This window comes from Schistocerca americana, chromosome 3 (assembly GCF_021461395.2).
Source record: "Schistocerca americana isolate TAMUIC-IGC-003095 chromosome 3, iqSchAmer2.1, whole genome shotgun sequence".
Taxonomy (NCBI): Eukaryota; Metazoa; Arthropoda; class Insecta; order Orthoptera; family Acrididae; genus Schistocerca; species Schistocerca americana.
Window position 1 is genome coordinate 480,018,652 of NC_060121.1, and position 24,132 is coordinate 480,042,783.

Genomic DNA, 24,132 nt, shown 5'->3' on the forward strand with positions numbered 1-24,132 from the left:
TTTATGGGACTTAAGTGCTAAGGTCATCAGTCCCTAAGCTTATACACTACTTAACCTAAATTATCCTAAGGGCAAACACACACACCCATGCCCGAGGGAGGACTCGAATCTCTGGCGGGACCAGCCACACAGTCCATGACTGCAGCGCCTAGACCGCTCGGCTAATTCCGCGCGGCGTTAGTTAGGTTTTATTTATTCTAAGACCTCGGGGACTGATGACCTCAGAAGTTAAGTCCCATAGTGCTCAGAGCCTTTTCAATTTTGACCACATGTCCCTTGATGTCTGCGTCCTCTGACACCTTTGGGCTGAGAGTGACATGGTGGTCTGTCGGTGCTGTTGGGACTAACGAGTTTGAGTACGATTGTGAATTGAGTCATTCAGACTATGAGTATCCTATCGTGTAAATGTGAGAAATATTTTTTTGGTTTCAGCTGTTTCGCCAGTGTTAGCGAAGTATTTGTATCTCGCGTTGTAGTTACTTTTAAGTCTGTATCCAGTGGTCATTTATTTTGAACGGCCAGCTACACAGGTCAGTAAGATGTCTTCCTCCGTCGGTGACCCGTCAGGAAGGTAGCGCTTTATATACAATAACGATAAGAAAAATCACGACACCATGAGGGAATCGTTTGGCATAAATGAAGTTTGTAGGCGTGTTTTTATATCTAAGAGATGAAGTGTATTCAAATGTCGCACCAGTGACATAAGGGTGTCGCTAGTAACGCCACTGTGAGAATGCAAATCAGGTTTGCTTTAACTACACGCTCTAACGGTCGTGAGAATTATTTTAATGACAAAGGTGCCATTATCAACACCTCACTAAGTTCGAACGAGGTTATGTAATAGGGCTACGGGGTGCTGGATGTTACTTCTCTGATACTGCAGTCTGCAGCTCGTGGTCGTGCGGTAGCGTTCTCGCTTCCCGCGCCCGGGTTACCGGGTTCGATTCCCGGCGGAGTCAGGGATTTTCTGCGCCTCGTGATGACTGGGTGTTGTGTGATGTCCTTAGGTTAGTTAGGTTTAAGTAGTTCTAAGTTCTAAGGGTACTGATGACCATAGATGTTAAGTCCCATAGTGCTCAGAACCATTCGAACCTTCTGATACTGCAGAAAGACTTGGAAGGAATGTATCACTATGTACGATTGTTGGCAGCAGGGGTGATGAGAATGTACGGTCGCAAGTTTACCGGCCTCCTGACAGTCACGTGGCATTACCGAGAGAAGACTGTCGCATTTAGCGTATGGGCTGGCGCATCGTACTGCTTCTGTAGGAGCTGTCCGAGCAGCAGTTGGCACCACAGTCACACAACGAACTGTAGGAAATCGGTTACTTCAAGGACATATCCGATACGCAATTCCTGTTGCGTGCATTCCACTGACCCCACAGCACCGCCATTAGCTACTCTAGTAGTGTCAGGCGTAACCTGATGGGAGGGCAGGGTGGAGGTATGCTGCGTTTTCTGATGAAAGCTGGTTCTGTCTCGGTGCCAGTTACCGCCGCTTGTTGGTTAGAAAAAGTCCAATTTAGGGTCTGCAAACAACCTGCCTGTGTGCTAGACGCACTGGACCTACAACTGCAGTTATGGTCAAGGTAGCGATTTCTCTGGAGGTTCTCGTGTGCAACCTGACTGCAAATATGTTCGTCAGTCTGGTGACTCGAGCTGTTGCGCTGCTATTGATGAACAGCATTCCACGAAGTGTTTTCCAACAACATAAGGCTAGTCCACATAATTGCTGTTACAACCCAACATGCTCGATTACGATATCTGTCTCCATTCGAGCAAATATAGGGCGTCACTGGAAGGGAACTGCAGCGTCAAGCACAAACGACATTAAGTGTCCGTATACAGTCCGACCAAGTGGAACAGGTATGGAGCTACATAACACAAACTGACATCCCGCACCTGCACAAGACAATGCATGCACGTTTGCATGCTTGCATCCATCATTCTGACTGTTACATCGATTATTAATGTAGCAGCAATGACTTATTTCGCGCTAACAATAACCTCCGATCACTTAAATATGTTACATAGGCAAATTTATTCCTGAAATTGCGACGCGCTACATTAATTATTTTTCGGTGTTTCGACTTTATCGGTCAGTGTATTTAATTTTCTGTATGTGTTGTTGTTGTTGTGGTGGTCTTCAGTCCTGAGACTGGTTTGATGCAGCTCTCCATGCTACTCTATCCTGTGCAAGCTTTTTCATCTCCCAGTACCTACTGCAACCTACATCCTTCTGAATCTGCTTAGTGTATTCATCTCTTGGTCTCCCTCTACGATTTTTACCCTCCACGCTGCCCTCCAATACTAAATTGGCGATCCCTTGATGCCTCAGAACATGTCCTACCAACCGATCCCTTCTTCTGGTCAAGTTGTGCCACAAACTTCTCTTCTCCCCAATCCTATTCAATACTTCCTCATTAGTTATGTGATCTACCCATCTAATCTTCAGCATTCTTCTGTAGCACCACATTTCGAAAGCTTCTATTCTCTTCTTGTCCAAACTATTTATCGTCCATGTTTCACATCCATACATGGCTACACTCCATACGAATACTTTTAGAAATGACTTCCTGACACTTAAATCAATACTGGATGTTAACAAATTTCTCTTCTTCAGAAACGCTTTCCTTGCCATTGCCAGCCTACATTTTATATCCTCTCTACTTCGACCATCATCAGTTATTTTGCTCCCCAAATAGCAAAACTCCTTTACTACTTTAAGTGCCTCATTTCCTAATCTAATTCCCTCAGCATTACCCGACTTAATTAGACTACATTCCATTATCCTTGTTTTGCTTTTGTTGATGTTCATCTTATATCCTCCTTTCAAGACACTGTCCATTCCATTCAACTGCTCTTCCAAGTCCTTTGCTGTCTCTGACAGAATTACAATGTCATCGGCGAGCCTCAAAGTTTTTATTTCTTCTCCATGAATTTTAATACCTACTCCTAATTTTTCTTTTGTTTCCTTTACTGCTTGCTCAATATACAGATTGAACAATATCGGGGAGAGGCTACAACCCTGTCTTACTCCCTTCCCAACCACTGCTTCCCTTTCATGTCCCTCGACTCTTATAACTGCCATCTGGTTTCTGTACAAATTGTAAATAGCCTTTCGCTCCCTGTATTTTACCCCTGCCACCTTTAGAATTTGAAAGAGAGTATTCCAGTCAACATTGTCAAAAGCTTTCTCTAAGTCTACAAATGCTAGAAACGTAGGTTTGCCTTTCCATAATCTTTCTTCTAAGATAAGTCGTAAGGTCAGTATTGCCTCACGTGTTCCAGTGTTTCTGCGGAATCCAAACTGATCTTCCCCGAGGTTGGCTTCTACTAGTTTTTCCATTCGTCTGTAAAGAATTCGTGTTAGTATTTTGCAGCTGTGACTTATTAAGCTGATAGTTCGGTAATTTTAACATCTGTCAACACCTGCTTTCTTTGGAATTATTATATTCTTCTTGAAGTCTGAGGGTATTTCGCCTGTTTCATACATCTTGCTCACCAGATGGTAGAGTTTTGTCAGTACTGGCTCTCCCACGGCCGTCAGTAGTTCCAATGGAATATTGTCTACTCCGGGGGCCTTGTTTCGACTCAGGTCTTTCAGTGCTCTGTCAAACTCTTCACGCAGTATCATATCTCCCATTTCATCTTCATCTACATCCTCTTCCATTTCCATAATATTGTCCTCAAGTACATCGCTCTTGTATAGACCCTCTATATACTCCTTCCACCTTTCTGCTTTCCCTTCTTTGCTTAGAACTGGGTTTCCATCTGAGCACTTGATATTCATACAAGTCGTTCTCTTATCTCCAAAGGTCTCTTTAATTTTCCTGTAGGCGGTATCTATCTTACCCCTAGTGAGATAGGCCTCTACATCCTTACATTTGTCCTCTAGCCATCCCTGCTTAGCCATTTTGCACTTCCTTTCGATCTCATTTTTGAGACGTTTGTATTCTTTTTTGCCTGTTTCACTTACTGCATTTTTATATTTTCTCCTTTCATCAATTAAATTCAGTATTTCTTCTGTTACCCAAGGATTTCTACTAGCCCTCGTCTTTTTACCTACTTGATCCTCTGCTGCCTTCACTACTTCATCCCTCAAAGCTACCCATTCTTCTTCTACTGTATTTATTTCCCCCATTCCTGTCAATTGCTCCCTTATGCTCTCCCTGAATCTCTGTACAACCTCTGGTTCTTTTAGTTTATCCAGGTCCCATCTCCTTAAATTCCCACCTTTTTGCAGTTTCTTCAGTTTTAATCTACAGGTCATAACATAGATTGTGGTCAGAGTCCACATCTGCCCCTGGAAATGTCTTACAATTTAAAACCTGGTTCCTAAATCTCTGTCTTACCATTATATAATCTATCTGATACCTTTTAGTATCTCCAGGGTTCTTCCATGTATACAACCTTCTTTCATGCTTCTTAAACCAACTGTTAGTTATGATTATGTTGCGCTCTGTGCAAAATTCTACAAGGCGGCTTCCTCTTTCATTTCTGTCCCCCAATCCATATTCACCTACTATGTTTCCTTCTCACCCTTTTCCTACACTCGAATTCCAGTCACCCATGACTATTAAATTTTCGTCTCCCTTCACAATCTGAATAATTTCTTTTGTTTCATCATACATTTCTTCAATTTCTTCGTCATCTGCAGAGCTAGTTGGCATATAAACTTGTACTACTGTAGTAGGTGTGGACTTCGTATCTATCTTGGCCGCAATAATGCGTTCACTATGCGGTTTGTAGTAGCTTACCCGCATTCCTATTTTCCTATTCATTATTAAACCTACTCCTGCATTACCCCTATTTGATTTTGTGTTTATAACCCTGTAGTCACCTGACCAGAAGTCTTGTTCCTCCTGCCACCGAACTTCACTAATTCCCACTATATCTAACTTCAACCTATCCATTTCCCTTTTTAAATTTTCTAACCTACCTGCCCGATTAAGGGATCTGACATTCCACGCTCCGATCCGTAGAACGCCAGTTTTCTTTCTCCTGATAACGACATCCTCCTGAGTAGTCCCCGCCCGGAGATCCGAATGGGGGACTATTTTACCTCCGGAATATTTTACCCAAGAGGACGCCATCATCATGTAATCATACAGTAAAGCTGCATGCCCTCGGGAAAAATTACGGCTGTAGTTTCCCCTTGCTTTCAGCCGTTCGCAGTACCAGCACAGCAAGGCCGTTTTGGTTATTGTTACAAGGTCAGATCAGTCAATCATCCAGACTGTTGCCCTTGCAACTACTGAAAAGGCTGCTGCCCCTCTTCAGGAACCACACGTTTGTCTGGCCTCTCAACAGATACCCCTCCGTTGTGGTTGCACCTACGGTACGGCTATCTGTATCGCTGAGGCACACAAGCCTCCCCACCAACGGCAAGGTCCATGGTTCATGGGGGGGTTTCTGTATGTGCTGTTGTAGTTAATCGTTAATTAGTAGTTGTAGGACGTATGGAAGTTGTGTATGGTGTGCGCGAATGTAAGATGAGCTGGCCACAATTTGCGAACAGCTGAAGACGCTGTTGGCCACTGTCACCTGCCTTCAGGTTTTCTACCCGAAGTATGAGGCTCTGAAACATTTGGCGACGCAAGGAACATACATCGAAAAGACAGATTAGACGCCATAAGAGGGGCAGGTTCAAAGGCGTCCACAAAAATACTGTGTTTATCGAAACCGAAGTTGAATCTACATAGTTATCTGGACGCTTGTATCACGTCTAGGTGAACACTACGTAATTATCGTAAGCTTTTACTTGCCATCAGATCTATCGATGATGATGATGACGATGATGTTTGGTTTGCGGAGTGCTCAACTGCGCGCTTATCAGGGCCCGTACGAATTCCCAACCATTGCTCAGCCCAATCTCGCCAGTTTCACGAATAATGATGAAATGATGAAGACAACACACAGTCACCTCGAGGCCGGTGAAAATCGCTGGCACCGCTGGGAATAGAACCCGGAACCCTTGCTCGGGAAGCGTGAACTCGACCACGAGCTGCGGACAAGATCTATCGATACAGTTTTAGAACCGTTGAAATAAGATGTATGGCCGGTAGCATAGAAATACATAGATCTTCCAATATTAGTATAAACTGGGATTTCTATGGATTCATCGCAGGTGGTACGGACAGGCAATCTTACGATGTACTTTTGAGCACGTTTCCCAAAAACTGTCTTGAGCAGCTAGTTGAACATCCCACACGCAATGGAAACAATGGAAATATTTTCGACTTCGAGCTACAAGCAGTCCTGACCTCAATGACGGTGTCAGTGTAGAGACAGTGATTAGCGCTCATGATGATATCACAGCGATGATGCTTACTAAAGTTAATAAGTACATTAGGGCGGCTAAAATAGTAATTCATCCTACAAACAACGTATAAACAGTCGTTAGTAACCCACTTAGACAATGAATGGACATCAAAAATGGTTCAAATGGCTCTGAGCACTATGGGACTTAACATCCGAGGTCAGCAGTCCCCTAAACTTTGAACTACTTAAACCTAACTATCCTAAGGACATCACAGACATCCATGCCCGAGACAAGATTCAAACCTGCGACCGTAGCAGCAGCGCGGTTCCGGTCTGAAGCGCCTAGAACCGCTCGGCCACAGCCGCCGTCAGTGGTAGTAGGAGGAGTGAAGGTAGTTTGTAGTTGATGTGATGAATAGCAGTTTCCTCCAAATGTAGAAGTATGTACGTCAAGGCAGATGAATAGAAAAAAATCCCATACTGTTGGAATAAAGCAGTAATAGACTACTCCTTGACACCGTCATGTCGATTGGTTCAAATGGTTCAAATGGCTCTGAGCACTATGGGACTTAACATCTGTGGTCATCAGTCCCCTAGAACTTAGAACTACTTAAACCTAACCAACCTAAGGACATCACACACATCCATGCCCGAGGCAGGATTCGAACCTGCGACAGTAGCAGTCTCGCGGTTCCGGACTGAGCGCCAACAACCGCGAGACCACCGCGGCCGGCATCATGTCGATTAAAAGTATCGAAGGAAACGTTGCAAAGCGATATTAAATGGAACGAGCACGTAAGGATGGTAGTGAGGAAGGCAAATGGTTTACTGGGAGATACTTTTAGGAAAATATGGTTCTTCTGTAATGCAGACCTCATGTAAGACGACCTATTCTTGAGTACTGCTAGACTGTTTGAGATCCAGACCAGGTGGGATTAAAGAAAAACATATGAGCAATTAAGATGCAGGCTGCTAGTTTGTTCTCATAGCTTCGGTCAACAGTCGGGTATAACGTTGTTGCTGAGTAACCTAAGATGGGAATCCCTGGAGGGAAGGCGACACTCTTTTCACGAAACAGTGTTAAGTACATATAAAGAACTCGCATTTGAAGTTGACTGTGGAACGATTTTACTGTCACTAAGATATAATACGCGCAAGGACCCTGATGTTAACAACAGAGAAATTACGGCCTGTAAGGAGATACACAGCCAGTTGCTTTTTCCCTCTATCAGTTTGTGAGTGGAACAGGAAAGGAAATGATCAATCCCATCGCCTCTCGTCGCTGACATCCAGCCAATGGTTGGGCTCTGGAGGAGTACATGCCCTGCAGGTTAAAGCGTGGAGAGCATACCCCGTGGCAGCGTGGAATATGTATTACCAAAGCGGTTACTTCCTGCGAATGCAGCAACTCCACAGGCGGCGACAGCCGCGGTGTAGTCAACTCGCGGAGTTGACACCACTGACGACATGGTGGCTTGCGGAGTATGTATGTAGGTGTACCCGCAGAAGTTACTCTTTTCGAAATTTTTTTCTTTTTAGATGTGTAAGTTTCCCTGCGCTATTAAACATCGTGTCGTTCACAGCAAGTACTGCCAACCTCTTAAAGTGCCCGTTTTCATGGTGGGAACGTTTCCTGCAGCTACTCAGGCTGAAAGCCCATTACATGGGCAGTCTTTCATGTAAGCAGCTGCATAGTACCCAGGGAGAAACATAGCTTTTAATCTCTCGAAGTCCTTACCATTCTGGAAACTCTTAGATGTTGTGCTAATTTACTGTGTAACAGAACAGAGGACGCTAATATATTAACTTTACTTAAAAAAGAACAACGAGGCACTAATGGGATGATGATGCTAATGTAAATCCTCTCTCACTCAAATGTCCACCTACCCAGCCAGTGGTGCACACTGCCAAGCTACCGAGGCTCTGATGACCACGTGCCAGCGGATTAACTGTGATATCTAGTGCGGATGAAATACTGCAACACTACTCAATACTCGTCTAATGAAAGAAGGAGTTTTGTCTCGTAAACTTGCAGGTGGCAGCCCCATCACCAGTCTTGAGTGTTCTTTTTTGGTAACCCACTTGGGACATTTCAATTACCCCCAGTTTCTAAATTTGCATCGGAAATAGGACGAATTTTCTATGACGACTTCAGCTATAGAAAAGCACAAGAGAAAATCGGTATTGAGGATGTGGGAATAGCTACCATAGAATGCAAGAGGAACTGCTTACAACGAAGAAGGAATAGTAAAGATACTCTCACCCAAACGTAGAGATTTCACAGGTATCCCAGAAAGTAAGAAGAAAACTAACGGTAGCAGGCATCTTGGAAAATATAACACGAAAGGAACACTAGAGATCCCACCAGTAGGTCTGGGAAATATACATTAGCAAAAAAATAGTATTGTATTCATGGCCATTACCTGACAGCATATGAGACTTTGAAAACATTGAATAAAACAGAAAAGAATACAGTTCGTTAACATTACAAAAGAAGAGTAGCTCAAATACAACAGAAACTTTTGGTATGGTGCTAACATGATCCAGAAATAGAAATAGAAGGCTTAGATAACATAACAAAGAAACAACGGACAGCAATTTTAAAAACCACAAAAAATCGAAAACTAGCTAGTTTAGATGAAAGTAAAGCTGAGTGCATTAAGTATGCAGGATTGTCACTGTACATTAAATTGTTGCACTTGCTTAAAGTTTGCTGGATGCAAAATTATATACCACGAAATCGGAAGAAAGAAGAAGTAATAGAGAAATTCAAGATAGGAGCAAAAAAATTAGTGTGGAAACTACAAAGGAATAAAGTTACTTGACATATTTAAAAATTTTAAACATGGCTGAAGCGGCTACTGTTGAAAATATTCATGGTAAATGATAAAAGCTAAACAGTTGCAGGATAAAGATTTATTGAAACCCTTGACCTCTGTTTCTCATGAAGGTATATTTAGATATACAGAAACCGTGGTCAAGGATTTCAATAAATCTTTATCCTGCAACTGTTTGGCTGTTATCACTAAGCGTGAAGGTTACTTGACGTAGTTAACAAACTTTAGACAAAAATTTAAAGAAAACTAGAAACAATTGCAGAATGTTTGCTCGTGGAGGAATTGGACGGATTTAGAATGGGATTATAAACGACTGAGTCAGATTTTATTTCACGACAACGTATTGGATAACACAGAGTGCTAACAAAGAGAGATATGCTGCTTTTGCAGATTTTGAAAACGTTTGGTTAGAGGAAAGTTATTGAGAATAATAAACAGAGGTTGTCCTTTAGAGCTTACAAAAATTATCAAAAGTTTGTGTCAAAAAATTTCCACAAACTTAGGTATATAAGGCATATTACAGAACCTATATAAATAAAAGATTGGCGCAAGATTGCAATTTATCCATTAAGCTGGTTAATATTGACGCTCACGAAGCAGTTCTCGCAAGGAATTTAAGATTAAACATTAGGACACGATTAAACAATTTGAAAAAATAAAACCATCTCTAAGGCTACATGCTGATAACATTAACTGATTTTTTCAGGAGAAGATAATTTACAAAATGCAATTTTGAACGAAATAATATGTGAAGAATATAGTATAAAACATCTTCTAGCAGATCTAAATCAGTGGATTTTGTGGAAATCATTCAGTGAGAACTATGATACTAGTTTATGAAAACACAATAGGACGGGTAAAATATTTTAACTCTCTAGGGTGTAAAATATCCTATGATTTCGAAGAAGATATGCAGATTAAGTCATACAGATTCGGAAGTATCCGCAGAACAATTAACAGAACCTTCAAGCATAAAACACGAAAAGAAATAAGACTGACATTTCATAAAACAGTCACACTGATACACAATTATACGGAAGTGAGCAGTGGGTAAAGAAAAGGATTCTTTTGTCGTCAGTCTTCTGACTGGTTTGATGTGACCCACCACGAATTTCTCTACTTCACAAAACATTTCATATCAGTGTACCACTTGCTACCAACGCCGTTAAATATTTGCCAGATGTATGCCAAACAGCGTCTTCCTCTATAGTTTTTACATTTTACAGTTCCTCCTAGTACCATGATGAACGTTACTTCCTGATGTTTTAACAGATGTCCTATCATCCTGTCCCTACTTCTGGTCATTGTTTTCCATGCATTCCTTTCCCCGACGCTTCTGTGGAGAACCTCCTCTTTCCATACCTTATCAGTTCACCTAATTTTCAACATTCCTCTGCACCACCACATTTCATATGATTCTATTCTCTTTACTTCCAATTTTTCCACAGTTCACGAATCACTATCATACTACGCTGTGGTCCTAACGTACATTCTCAGAAATTTCTTCTTCGAATTACGACCTTAGTCTGGAACTATAATTGTCTTTGCCAGGATTGCTCTTTATTCCAGTGCTAGCCTGCTTCGTATGTCTTCCTTGCTCCTTCTGACACAGGTAGCAGAACTGATTAAGTTCAACTTCTTTGAGATCATCAATTCTAATCTTAAGATTCTTGCTGTCCTCATTTCCGTTACTTCATATTATTTTCGTCTTTCTTCAACTTACTCTCAGTCGATATCCTGTACTCATTAGACATTCTATTCAGTAAGTCCTGTAATCCTGCACTTCCACTGCGGTTAGCAATGTCATCAGCGAATTTATTACTGATATCCCTTCACCTTCAAATTTAATCCTACTCTTGAAACTTTCGTTTAGTTCTATAATTGGTTCTTCGATATTTGCACTGAACAGTTAGTGACGAAAAGCTACATCCCTGTCTTACACTCTTTTTAATACGTGAGCTTCGTTATTGGTCTGCCATTCTTATTGTTCCCTCTCGGTTGTCGTACGTAGTGTATATTACCCGACTTTCTCTACCGTGCAGCCCTAATTTTTGAGGTTCTTGTACCATTTTTCACTGTCGAACGCTTTTTCCAGTCCGACATATACTATGACTGGGTCTCCAATTCTCTTCAGGCTTGTTATGATTACCAACCGTAACGTCAGAAATGCCTCTCTGGCGCATTTACCTTTCCCAAAGACAAACTGATCGTCAGCTAACAGATCCCCAGTTTCCTGTTTCATTCCTCTGTATGTTATTCTTGTTAGTAACTTGGATGTGTGAGCTGTTAAGTTAATTGTGCGACACTTCTGGTAGTTCTCGGCTCTTGAATGCATCGAAGTTTGTTAATGATGTATTACGGAAGTCTCATTGTATATCGCTAATCTCAAATATACTACACACCAACGAGAATTGTTGTTCTTTGCAACTTCTGCCAATGATTTTAGATACTCCGAAGGAATTTTATCCATCCACCTGCCTTATTTGACCTTAAGTCTTTCAAAGCTCTATCAAATCCTGATGCTAATATTCGATCACCTATATTTTCCTTGTCGTCTCCTGTTTCTTATTCTGTCATGTCGTCAGATAAGTTGTCCCACTCGGAGATGCGTTCAGGTCACTCTATCCACCTATCCTCACTCACCTCTGCCTTTCACAATGAAATTCCCATTTTACTTTTAATGTTACCGTCCTTGTTTTTAATATCAACGAGAATTATATTGACTTTTCTGTACGAAGAATCTGATTATGGCTGCGCTTCAGCAACCGTACACGCAAGAGCTTCAATGGATTAGAAACAAGTGCCAACTAGCTGCAAAACACAGGTTAATTAAACCTTGAATTGTACGCAAAATCACATGATCTACAGCCAGTGTGGGAGTTGTTTACTGTAATACAGTAGACGGCTACTACTTTTATGTAGTGTATTTTAAACAGTGATTACCTTCTGAAAATGACAGTTTTAGAACCGTCGAAACTATGGTCAAGCTTTAATGAACCTGCATTTTGCAAGTGGTTGGGTGTTGTTTCTAATCTACTGAAACTTATCAGCATGTTGTGCCAGTCCTGACGATCACATCTTTTTTGATTTCTTCACATTATCATGCAGCCATTTCAACTTACCTTCCCTGCACTTCCCATTTGTTTCATTCCCGTATTCCTGGATTTCCCTGATTTTTTTTTTCTTCCTTCTTTCGTCGCTCAACTGGAGTACTGCTTCTGTTACCTACGGTATCTTCTCAATTACCTTCCTTGTATCTAAGTTTTCCTTTCCAACTTCTGTGATTTCCCTTTCAAGAGATGTCTATTCTTCTTCAACTCAATTGCCTGCTGAGCTATTCCTTATCGCCTTGTCTATAGCCTGAGAGAACATAAAGTCTTCATTCCTTAGTACTTCCGTATCCCACTTATTTGCGCATTGAGTCTTATTGACGAGTCTCTTAAACTTCTGCCTACTTTTCATCATTACTGAAGTCTGATATGGGTCTATATCTGATGCCTTATAATCCTTTATCTGATTTCGGTACCCCAGTCCGACCATGGTGTAATCTGTCTGGAAAATTCACCCGTCTCCCGACCTTTTCCAAGTGTATCTCTTCCTCATGTGATGACTGACCAGAGTATTCGCTATTATTAGCTGAAATGTATTGCAGAATGCAGTCTGTCTCCTCTCACGTTCCTGCTGCCAAGTCCATATTCTCCAGTAACCCTTTCTTCTACCCCTTCTCCTACAACCATTTTCGAATCGCCCATCCCAATTAGGGCTGCGTCTCTTTTATGTACTGAATTACCGTTCAGTATCCTCATGTACTCTCTCTGTCCCTTCATCTTCTGCTTCTGACGTCGACATCTACACCTGAATTACTCTAGTCGGAGCTGGTTTGCTGTCGACTCTAGTGAGAACAACCGTACAACAACTGATCACAGTAAATCACTCTCTGCGCTACCGTTCTACTCATAATGAATCTTACTCCCGTTATATCATTATCTGCTGCTGTTAGTATTAAGTTATACCTTTCTGTCCAAAAATCTTTGTCTTCCTTCCATGTCACTTCACTGACTATGTTAAGCCGTAGTATTTCCCTTTTCAGATTTTATGGTTTCCCTATCACGATCAAAGTTCTGATATCCCACTCACCGACTCGTTAAACGTTATGATTTCGTTGGTTATCGAGTGCTTTTCTCGTGGTCATCAACCGCTTATCAGTCCCCTACCGGGCATCCATCTTTTGGATTTGCAATGCACTTTTTTTTCCACATATAGATTTTGTTTCCATTGCCATCTGCGTCCACATGCCGTTGATCATTGGTGATTCCTCCGCCTTTTAGGGGGAGTTTTCCACCCCAAAGGAAATTGTCCTGAACCTCCGTCCGCTTCTACGTCCTTCTTGACTAGACCTTTGGCAGAATAAGGGTGATTTCTTACGCGAAATGTCTCCTCCCCTATTTCTTATGACTTTCGTTTAAAATTGAAGCAGTGTCGCATTTCTAACTAGGGACAGAGGACGTTTTGGTTACTGACCAGACAAGTTATCCCTAGATCACACTAGCTCCTCAAAGAAATACGAGGAGCGGAAACAAAATGTCTTAGAGTAGATGAAATATGAAATGAAGATATAAGAAGAGAATTGAAAATTACGAGTGTGAAAGGAACGCGGGATTAGAACAAAAGAAAATGGAATGAACATTTACAACAAATGGTTCCAGCGATGCTACCACGTCAGAAAGTGGAAACAGATAATGGCAGACCTAGAAAGAGATGGGAAACTAACAGGCTACAATTGGCCTAATACACAAAGTACAGTAGAATAATAATAATAATAATAATGTCATTCTACAGTGAGCTGTCATAATATAGTGAGCTGTACTGTAAAATACTTGCTGGGATATTTTATGGATAATTTTAACTTCTTTCATTTTCTGCAGCTAACATCTCAGTCGTTGTGAGAGAAAGGGTGAGGAAACGGGAGGTGTGAGGGGCTGCTGAATCCATGGATCCCGCCCGCAATCCTCATGGGGATCTATATGAGCGTTTCGTTAAGGAACCGAATATTGGAGGACTTGATTCACTGCTTAAATATTTCGTATATTATGGCGTTTATCCCACATCTCCGCCAACATTTCATTACATTTTTATGGTTACCTTTTAACACGTAGTGTAGGAAGACTCACTTCGCTGTAACACGTCATATGAAGCACCAGATGGTCTCAGAACGTGAGAACGGGGGATGACTAAGAGCCGTATCATTCTGGAATCTATACAGACAGCAGGGATTTACCTGTGAGGCTTGGAGCGAAACAGCACAACTTTGATTATTTATATTTACTGTACAAATGTTAATATACATTACCGTATTTCTGACGTTACTTGCACTGACAGCTTGTTAATAATTATTTCAATAACTTTGAATCCTCACGTAAACACTGACCTCTAATTTCAGTTGATGTTGTTAGTCAATGGTGAAACCTAAGAATCAGTCACTGGTGCGCATTTTGAGTGAAAGCTAATCGAATCGTAGAAGTGATCTTGGAAAACATTTGTGTGTGGTCTTGTGTGAACTATGAGATCGTGAGACACATTTTGTTGCTACTTCTGCTAGAAGTATTTGGTATCGGGAAACTATGCCATGAGGAATGAAAGCAGACAGACTCACATAATCTTTTTTCTTGATTTTTTAGTTGTGTAGCCGGAGAAGAAACAAATAGGGACGACGGCTAAAAGACATCATTACAAGATAAGAGGCAAGCATGCTGCTTCCGTAAGTACTAGGGAAAGTGAGCTCTAACATTACATTTACAACTACATTTACATCTACGAGATTACCCTGCAATTCACAATTAAGTGCCTGGCAGAGTGTTCATCTAACCACCTTCAAGCTCATTCTCTACCGTTCCACTCTCGAAAAGAGCGTATACTTAAATCTTTCCGTGCGAGCTCTGATTTGTCTTATTATGGTGATAATTTCTTCCTAAGTAGGCGGGCGCTAACAAAATATTTTCGTCCTCTGAGGAGAAACTTGGTGACAGAAATTTCATGAGAAGGTCATGCCGCAGCAAAAAACGCCTTTGTGTTGATGAGTGCCACACCAATTCCTGTATCATACCTGAGGCACACTCTCCCTTATTTCGCGACTGTACGAAACGAGCTGCCCTTTGAACTTTTTCAATGTGTGCAATAAATCCTACCTGATGTGGATCCCATAACGCATAGCAGTACTGCAGAAGAGAGCGGACAAGCTTAGTGTAAGCAGTCTCTTTAGTAACCATGTAATATTTCCTAATTGTTCCGCCAATAAATTGCCGTCTTAACTTTGCATTCCCTACGACATTATCTGTGCTGACCTTCCAGTTTAAGTTATTGGTAATTATAATCTCTAGGTACTTAGTTGAGTGAATCACAGTGTAACCGAAATTTAGCGTATTCTCTGTAGTGCTCATGAGGATGAGTTCACATTTTCTATGATTTAGAGTAAACTGCCACTGTTTGTACCTTATAGGTATCTTGTCTCAATGATTTTACAATTTGTTTTGATCGTCTGATGACATAACATGATGGTAAATGACATCATCTGGATACAATCTAAGGGGACTGATCAGGTTAACTCCTAAACCCCTTTATATATCCCAGGAACAACAGGAAGCCTGTAATACTTCCTTGGGGAACGCCAGATATTACTACTGTTTTACTCGACGACTTTTCCTCAGTTATTACGAACTGTGGTCTTTCTGATAGGACGTCACGAATCGAGACATAACTATAACGACACTCCTCAGGCGAGCAATTTATTTACAAATCGATTGTGTGGAACAGTTTCAAAGCCTTCTGGAAATCCAAAAATATGTAATCAGTTCGACGTCTATTGTCGACAGGACTTACACTTCGCCGGCCGGAGTGGCCGAGCGGTTCTAGGCGCTACTGTCTGGAAACGCGCGACCGCTACGTCGCAGATTCGAATCCTGCCTCGGGCATGGATGTGTGTGATGTCCGTAGGTTAGTTAGGTTCAAGTAGTTCTAAGTTCTAGGGGACTGATGACCTCAGCAGTTAAGTCCCATAGTGCTCAAAGCCATTTTTTTGAACTTACACTTCATGAAAATAAGGACCTAGTTGTGTTTCACAAGAACGATATTTTCTTAATCCCTATTTGGTATTTGCAAATAAATTGTTTTCTTCAGCCGCGCGGAGTGGCCACGCGGTTAGCGGCGCCATGTTACTGACTGCGCGGCCCCTCCCGCCGGAGGTTCGAGTCCTCCCTCGGGCATGGGTGTGTGTGTTGTTCTTAGCATAAGTTAGTTTAAGAAGTGTTTAAGTCTAGGGACCGATGACCTCAGCAGTTTGGTCCCTTAGGAATTCACACACATTTGAACATTCGTTTCTTAGAGGTGATTCATAATCTTCGTGCACAGTATATGTTCCTAAATCCCAATGCAAATCGACGTTAGTGATATGGGTCTGTAATTCAGCGAAATACTTCTATTTTCTTTCTTGCGTATTGGTGTCACTTGAGCAATTTTCCTGTCCCTGGGAACGGATCTTAGTACGAGTGAGCTGTATTATATGACTGCTAAGTATATAGCTATTGTATCAGCGAATTCAGGCTAGGAATCTGACTGTTATACAATCTGTACCGGAAGCCAAGCCTTCTTAAGTGTTTGAAGATGCTGCCCTACACCAAGGATATCTTCTTCTAAGTTACTCATGTTGGCCGTTGTTCTTGATTCAGATTCTGGAATATCTTCTTTTGTCATGGACTTTCGGAAAACCGTGTTTAGTAACTCAGTTTTAGTGGCGCTGTCATAAGTAACATTACCATTCTTATCGCGTAGTGAAGGTACTGAATGCGTCTTGACACTGGTGCACTTTACATACGACCAGAAAATCTTTGGGTTTTCTGCAGATTTCTAGCCAGACTTCCGTTGTGAACACTGCTAAATGCCTCTCGCACTGATGTTCGCACTAAATTTCGAGCCGGCCGAAGTGGCCGAGCGGTTCTAGGGGCTACAGTCTGGAGCCGCGAGACAGCTTCGGTCGCAGGTTCGAATCCTGCCTCGGGCATGGATGTGTGTGATGTCCTTACGTTAGTTAGGTTTAAGTAGTTCTATGTTCTAGGGGACTGATGACCTCAGCAGTTAAGTCCCATAGTGCTCTGAGCCATTTGAACCATTTTGAAATAAATTTCGAGCTTCTGTCGAACATCTACATCTACATCTACATCCATACTCCGCAAGCCACCTGACGGTGTGTGGCGGAGGGTACCTTGAGTACCTCTATCGGTTCTCCCTTCTATTCCATTCTCGTATTGTTCGTGTAAGAAGGATTGTCGGTATGCCTCTGTATGGGCTCTAATCTCTCTGATCTTATCCTCATGGTCTCTTCGCGAGATCTACGTAGGAGGGAGCAATATACTGCTTGACTCTTCGGTGAAGGTATGTTCTCGAAACTTTGACAAAAGCCCGTCGATCTTGAGGATTTTGCGTTATTTTAAATTTGCCATGCTTTCTCCTTTGCTCTTGCAATAGTGTTCTGATCTGTTTCGTGTACCATGGGGCATCAGCATCCTCTCTTATTAATTTATTTGGTATAGACATTTAAATTGCCGTCGATACTATTTCTCTGAATTTCAGCCACATGTGGTCTATGCATACGTAGTCAAAATGGAAGAAGTGGAGACTGTTTCTTAGGAAGATTTCAAGCGAAGTATTATCAACATGTATTGTGTGCTTATTTTTGGTGGGTTTGAATGTTACTGTATTCAGTACAGATACAACAATGGATAATGCAATGTAGTTGAATTCAGTCGGGTGATGTTGAGGGTATTAGATTAGGAAATGAGACACTTAAAGTAGTAATGCAGTTTTGCTATTTGGGGAGTAAAATAACTGATGATGGTAGAAGTAGAGAGGATATAAAATGTAGACTGGCAATGGCAAGGAAAGCGTTTCTGAAGAAGAGAAATTTGTTAACATTGAGTATAGATTTAAGTGTCAGGAAGTCGTTTCTCAAAGTATTTGTATGGAGTATAGCCATGTATGGAAGTGAAACATGGATGATAAATAGTTTAGACAAGAAGAGAATAGAAGCTTTCTAAATGTGCTGCTACAGAACAATACTGAAGATTAGATGGGTAGATCGCATAACTAATGTGGAGGTGTTGAATAGGATTGGGGAGAAGATACGTTTGTGGCACAACTTGACTAGAAGAAGGGATCGATTGGTAGGACATGTTCTGAGGCATCAAGGAATCACCAATTTAGTATTGGAGAGCAGCGTGGAGGGTAAAAATCGTAGAAGGAGACCAAGAAATTAATACACCAAGCAGATTCAGAAGGATATAGGTTGCAGTAGGTACTGGGAGAAGAAAAAGCTTGCACAGGATAGAGTAGCATGGAGAGCTGCATCAAACCAGTCTCAGGACTGAAGACCACAACAACAACAACAACAACAACAACAACAACCTAATGGTCTCTAATCCCTTTATCTGTCATGATGCTTCTTGTTTGGTCAGTATTATTTGTTGCTAAGAGGTCAGGTATATATTCACAAACATTTTAACTTCGAGTGGACTCCTGAACAAATTGTTCAACATTGTTTTCTGAGAAGGCATTCGATACGATTCGGAAGACGTTTCATGCCTACCATCGACTTTAAACATGTACTTTCGCCAACATATCAAGAGCAGATTGAAGTCACCACCTATAATTTTATGAGTCGTGTACCTATTCGAAACGACGCTCAAGTTTCCTGTGAACTGTTCACTATCTGTATCGTCTGAGTCGGTGAGGAGGGCGATAAAATTAACCACTTATTAATTTATTCCGATTGTCAAGTATAACCTCTACCCTTAATAACTCCCAAAAACTATCTACTTCATTTTCATTAGAAGTTAAACTACGCCTGACAGCAATAAACACTCCATCATCAACTGTACTCAAATCTCTCCTTTCTGAATACGTTTAGATCCTTTGTAAGAATTTCGGCTGAATTTAGTTTTGGATTTAGCCAGCTCCTCATACCTATAAAGATTTGAGATTCAGTGCTTTCAATTAGCGCCTGGAGCTCTGGTTCTTTTCCAACACAGCTACGACAATTTACAACTACTGTATTCATTGTTCCAACGTCTATTCCCTTCCCATATTCGTATTGCATGCTTTGAAACTGAAGCAATATCTGCCCTCTCCCGAGATCCTCTAACGTAAGCAACCACCTAGTCCCCTCCATACAGTCTCTCTTATCAGTGTAGTCACATCCTGCATGTAATGGATTCCTGACCTATTTATCGGAATCTAGGAACGCACCACCCTATGGCGCACATCGGGGAATCTGCAATCTAAACGGTTGCAGAACCGTCCGAGCCTCTGATACAGACTCTCCACTAGGCTTTGTACAAAGTTGCATCAATCAATTCTGTTGCCGAGACTGCAGATGATGAGCTCCGGCTTTATCTCTCAAGCCAGACAGACAGTCTTTATTGTTTTAGCTAGTAGTCTGAAACCAGAGAGAATCTCTTCTGATCCACAGTGCCAACATCAGCCACCACCTTCAGTTGGCTGCGCCCTGTTCTCTTCACGGCTTGCGGAAGCACCCATTCCACATCTGGAATGACTTCTCCAGGCATCCACTTAGAGTGCACACTGGATTCTGTCCGTTCCTTCGCAGGCATATCCTTAAGGAGCCCCATTACGCTGCTAACGTTGGCGCTCCCATATACCAGCGATCGCACCCTCTGTGAATGACCAGACCTTGCAGGCCGAAAGGGCTCCTCTCGTAAACGAGGTTCGAATTCATCTGGTTCAGGGACTTCATCAGCCGCAGACAGCTTCCGAAACCTGTTCGTCCCATCGGCATCTTGGAAAGTCTTTCGCTGCCAGTCACAACTTTAAAACGACCTCTCAGCCGACTATAAGTGACAACAGTAGTGGACCAACCTGAGAACACAAAAGTCTTGCTGGATCTCGGATTACCTCGTCCGGTTTCCCACAGTGATGCTCACTGGCAACTGCCGCAAGCTGCGTGACCGTAGCGAACACTACCTGGAGCTGTGAGTGAAGGGTCACGACTCGTTTCGCAACCGAACACAGCTATATTAGGTCCTATCCATACTGTAGATAACCTGAAACACCCGACACGTACGAGGTACAGGCGTTGAAGCTAAAGAACACTGACGAACTGTAAAGTGAGTCGCTTTTTATGCTAAGTTCTGACAACAATTTAATGCGATGCTGCTGGAGCTATTACTCGACTAAAGGGCTCTAATTACAACAAGTGGCTGTTTAAACACAAAAACAAATGCTTGGCGCGATGAAACCAGCGGTTTTACGCACTGCACAGTTAATAAAACGCGATATTGTGCCTGATAAGTAAACGAACAGGCACTAAATATAGGAGTTGAAGCTAAAGAACACTGACGAAATTTAAAATAAGTGGCTTCTGGTGAGAAGCGGTGTCAGCTCAACTCTCCTCTACCTTCAGCAGGAACGTAGGTCTCCTCTCTCTCTCTCTCTCTTTCTCTCTCTCTCTCTCTCTCTCTCTCTCACTCACTCTCTCTCACGGTATAGCCGACACTGACCTGAACTAACAAAGCAATGAAACAAAAGCCTGTACGATACGAGGATGAATACAAAAAGGATACAAGAAGAATAAAACAGGATAAAATGACAACAAGAGTGGTACTTCACAAGACAATGCTATTAAAACGGAAGAATGTGTATAGTAAGCACACAAACACACAAAGAATGAAAAAAACTGAACTAGTATCTACACGGATAACCGAAAATAGATCACTCCTTTTTGAGGCTCGCAAATATGATAGGCAAGCGAAAGATGTACTCGCCGTAACTTGCACTAGGAACGCAGGTCCTCTCTCTCTCTCTCTCTCTCTCTCTCTCTCTCTCTCTCTCACGGTCTGGACGACACTTGTGAAATCCATCGTGCTTGTTGATCATGGCGCATCTTTCTTGGTCTGATGTGTTATATTTAGAAACCTACCATATAGCATATGGCAGTTAAAATTTGATTTTGCCGTGAGACTGCTGATAGGAAGGACATTGAAGGCATTCGTTATTGCACTTAGCATGTCCCCCATTATCTTCTACAGTTCACACTTTTCATCAAAAATTCAAATGGCTCTGAGCACTATGGGACTTAACATCTGAGTTCATCAGTCCCCTGTAACTTAGAAATACTTATACCTAACTAACCTAAGGACATCACTCACATCCATTCTAGGCGCTACAGTCTGGAACTGCGCGAACGCTACGGTCGCTGGTTGGAATCCTGCCTCGGGCATGGATGTGTGTGATGTCCTTAGGTTAGTTAGGTTTAAGTAGTTCTAAGTTCTAGGGGACTGATGACCTCAGAAGTTAAGTCCCATAGTGCTCAGAGCCATTTGAACCAACACATCCATTCCCGAGGCAGGATTCGAACCTGCCACCGCAGAAGCAGCGTGGTTCCGGACTGAAGCGCCTAGAACCGCTCGGTCACAATGGCCGGCTACACTTGTCATCCCTAGTGTGGTGAAAAAGCTATTTTATAACAGATAATTTTAATAGGATGCAACTATCCTCATTTTAAATGTTACGGTAGCCTTTACAGACATACGTATGGTAATCTTCAGAGTTAAGGCTCTGTTCACGCCAGGCACCTTGCACGCTACGGGTAGTATTCCAGTAAACCTTGTATCCATCTCCTTGTGCCAAGTGTCACGTTACTGCTCGAGAACCGTCTGTACACACACTCGCGTAAGTACACTAGAGCCGTGATACACCACTTATTCTCAACTTCTGATACACGGCGTCTGAGAAGCCTTTACAAGGACTTTTGTTAAATTCTCTGCGACTTGGCAACGTCGCACGTGAGGCTTGCGAGGTAGCCTGCTGCACTACGACTTCGGCGGCTCCGGCCGGGCCGCTATTGGCAGTGCCTGTGCCGTATGCCAATGTGCAGCGTAATTAGGGCTGCTAAACCAACAGGCGCAGATCCAGGGATGGCCCGTCGCCGCCGCCAATTAGACGCCGCCACAATCCTCGCGGCGTACGCAGGCCGGCTCACGCGTCCGCACGTGCGGGTTGGAGCTGCCTGCACGCACGCACAGCAGACCGCGAGAAAGGCATACCGAGGTCGCGGTGCCGGTGCAAATGGCAATGTGCGGTCAAGGTTCGGTATACGAGAATGAGAACAGCTGCCACTTGTAATTTCAATGATATCTTTTGCGGCTAAAGAAAGGTTAAACACTACCTACATCTACATCTACATGGATACTCAGCAAATCACTATCAAGTTCCTGCAGAGGGTTCATCGAACCACCTTCACAATTCTCTATTATTCCAAACTCGTATAGCACGCAGAAATAATGAACACTTATATCTTTCCGTACGAGCTCTGATTTCCCTTATTTTATCTTGGTGATCGTTCCGCCCTATGTAGATCGGTGTAAACAAAATATTTTCGCATTCGGAGGAGAAAGCTGGTGATCGTAATTTCGTGAGAAGATTCGGATGCAAAGGAAAACGCCTTTCTTTTAATGATTTCCAGCTCAAATCCTGAATCATTTCTGTGACACTCTCTCTCATATTTCGCGATAATACAAAACGTGCTGAACTCCTTTGAACTTTTTCGGTGTACTCCGTCAGTCCTTCCTGGTAAGTATCCCACAGCGAGCAGCAGTATTCTAAAAGAGGACACCCAAGCGTAGTGTAGGCAGTCTCCTTAGTAGATCTGATACATTTTGTAAGTGTCCTGCCAATAAAACGCAGCCTTTGGTTAGCCTTCCCCACAACATTTTCTATGTGTTTTTTCTAATTTAAGTTTTTCATAATTGTAATACCTAGGTATTTAGTTGAATTTACGGCTTTTAGATTAGATTGATTTATCGTGTAACCGAAGTTTAACGAGTTCCTTTTAGCACTCATGTGGATGACCTCACACTTTCCGTTATTTAGGGTCAACTGCCACGTTTCGAACCATTCAGATATTTTTTCTAAATCGTTTTGCAGTTTTGTTTTGATCTTCTGATGACTTTATCAGTCGATAAACGACAGCGTCATCTGCAAACAACCGAAGACGGGGCTCAGATTGTCTCCCAAATCGTTTATATAGATAAGGACCAGCAAAGGGCCTATAGCACTAGCTTGGGGAACGCCTGAAATCACTTCTGTTTTACTGGATGACTTTCCGTCAGTTACTACGAACTGTGACCTCTCTGACAGGAAACCGCAAATTCGGTCACATAACTGAGACGATAATCCGTAAGCATGCAATTTCACTACGAGCCGCTTGTGTGGTACAGCGTCAAAAGCCTTCCGGAAATCCAGGACTTTAATAATGAGATGACCTTTGCACCAAGATAAGTGAGAGTACACACTGCAAAACTAAAGGACGATGTAGGCAAAGTAACATAACTTATTAACTACTCTATGGAACTGAATGAAGGTGTAGGAAGATGATGCCAGAAAGCTCCCAGTCCTATACAAAGCAAAACCGACAGATGTAATTTCAGGAGTACCCCAAGGAAATGTAATAAGATCATTATTGATTACATTCTACACTCCTGGAAATGGAAAAAAGAACACATTGACACCGGTGTGTCAGACCCACCATACATGCTCCGGACACTGCGAGAGGGCTGTACAAGCAATGATCACACGCACGGCACAGCGGACACACCAGGAACCGCGGTGTTGGCCGTCGAATGGCGCTAGCTGCGCAGCATTTGTGCTCCGCCGCCGTCAGTGTCAGCCAGTTTGCCGTGGCATACGGAGCTCAATCGCAGTCTTTAACACTGGTAGCATGCCGCGACAGCGTGGACGTGAACCGTATGTGCAGTTGACGGACTTTGAGCGAGAGCGTATAGTGGGCATGCGGGAGGCCGGGTGGACGTACCGCCGAATTGCTCAACACGTGGGGCGTGAGGTCTCCACAGTACATCGATGTTGTCGCCAGTGGTCGGCGGAAGGTGCACGTGCCCGTCGACCTGGGACCGGACCGCAGCGACGCACGGATGCACGCGGAGACCGTAGGATCCTACGCAGTGCCGTAG